Genomic DNA, 2,082 nt, shown 5'->3' with positions numbered 1-2,082 from the left:
ATTCTCCTGCCTCAGCCTCCCTAAGTAGCTGGGACTACAGACATGCACCACCATGCCCAGCTAATTTTTTTTTTTAAATAGAGATGAGGTTTTACTATGTTTCCCAGGCTGGCTGGTTTTGAACTCCTGAGCTCAAGTGATCCTCCCACCTTAGCCTAGGCAATCCTCTAGACTCAGCCTAAGTGCTAGGATTGTCCTCACAAAGTAACAGAATCATAGCCATGAGGCTCCTCGCCTAGCCTAATTTTGCATTTCTTAATCATCTCAAAAGCATATGAACGTGAGGCTGCATTTACCTTTGTACTCCCATGCTACCTCTCCATCTTAGGAATTGTAAATCTCTGGCGAATGAACCATCATTCACTCCCAACAAGGTGCAATACATCTGCCTGCTTGGCGGCAGGACCTACATGTGTCCATCTGTCTAGAACTCCATATAAACTCAAGGGCTGAATATTTTCAGCTATCCTAGACCCACTTTTGCAAACTGGTTCATTTCTCTCCCTCTTTATTGTGCTTCAGAAGAGATGGGGTAAAATGTTCTTCTATTCATCACCCACACATACCAGGCCACTCTTCAGCTCCCACTGTAATTCTTTCCCTCCAGTTTAATGCTGAGAAAGAGTAAGTAAGTCTCGTTCTCTCACCCTACAGCATTTTGCAAAACAATTATCATTTGACATCAGAAGGCAACGCAAGGTTTTGAAAACCTATCAATTTCTTTCCCCCATCTCTCCACCCCTAACTGTGATAAAATATCTCCGCCGCCAGGCAGCCTGTAACCTCATAAACACTCTGGTGTTTTTAGGAAAAGGACCTCAAATGACACTTGTTGATAGCATTTTGCTTCTCTACAAAAACAAAACTCTGTTAAGTACTTTGCTTACATCAGCTATGAGAATCAGGTTGGCTATGTTTTAAGGATGAGTTAGAATTACTAGACCTGAGAAGATAAACCATCTGGATAGCTGTCTCTTATGTTTGGCCTCCCTTTTGTGACTTCAGGAGATTCTTTTTCTTATACTAAAATCAAATCATTAAATCAAGGCAAAAGGGAGGCAATATTGTGGTATGCGTGAGGTGGTTTAATGATGGCACAGACTACTCTTGTTTCCACTAGTTATCTCTATATGATTCTTACATGCACACAAACACACACCAGTTCCGATGAGCAGCCTGGGCTTTGTGACAACCTTTGCGGCAGCTCCACGAAGGTAAGCCTTAAAATAGGAAAAGGCTTGGGTGAATACACAGCATTTGACTAATCTAAAATGGAGAATTTAGTAAATTCGTGTCTAAAAGCTTTTCTACAGACTGTAGGAAATGTTCGAAGTCACCAGTTACTTAAGAAAGAAGGGAGGGTGGGCGGGAACAGGGTGCAGCAGGGAAGGAGAAGCCCTTGGGGTACCCTTGTGAGGCACTGGCAGGGCACAGTGGCAACAGAGAGACAACATTTTATCAAAGGACACTGGTTGGCTCTCTAAACAAAGGTCTCTAGAGAATATGCCACAATGTGAACACCTATCACCAATAAAATTCAAAGTAAAAAGTAGCTTATAATGTGGGCTACATATTAGGGAGCTTATTGAGTTGCAATCATTCAAAAGTTCAGAGCACAGAATCCAAATAGATATGTGTCAAACGAAGGAGTCAAACAAATCTCCGGTTTGCAACTGCCTTCCGAAAGCTGTTAGGCTTTTACAACGAACACTGCATCAAAATAGGTGCATATTCTATATAAATATCCGTTAAAGTCTCTTTACTTAAAAGGAAAGACAGTACGATAACACAGGAGTGCCTTTCGTCGCACGCCGTGGCCACTTCGGACACCTACCCATCAGGTTAGTGTGCCACTGCCTCCCCATCACCAAATCCTCTCCGGGCCTTAGAACGCAGCTGCATCCCGCTGGTGGCCCTGCCAAAACGGTCCCCACATGCAAAGTGCAGGGTGTCAATGCCCCATCGCTGGAGAGCCTGCAGCGCTAGATTTGCAATGACGCCACATGGAGAAAACATGAAAAGAAACAAGGACGAGAAGGCGACACTAAACAAAAACGTGCTCCCCTTCTTTAGTGGTCCATG

The 2,082-nt window shown here is 43.8% G+C and overlaps 1 protein-coding gene across 1 annotated transcript in view; it reads right to left on the bottom strand.

Annotated features, from left to right (window-relative positions):
* Positions 1–2,082, bottom strand: part of ANKH (ANKH inorganic pyrophosphate transport regulator) — a 166,753-nt gene that overhangs the window by 163,614 nt on the left and 1,057 nt on the right. The gene's annotated exons all lie outside the window — the stretch shown is intronic.

Source organism: Cebus imitator, unplaced genomic scaffold, assembly GCF_001604975.1.
Source record: "Cebus imitator isolate Cc_AM_T3 unplaced genomic scaffold, Cebus_imitator-1.0 Scaffold35, whole genome shotgun sequence".
NCBI classification, from domain to species: Eukaryota; Metazoa; Chordata; class Mammalia; order Primates; family Cebidae; genus Cebus; species Cebus imitator.
Note: the sequence above shows the minus strand (reverse complement) of the source record. Positions and strands in the feature narration are given on the sequence as shown.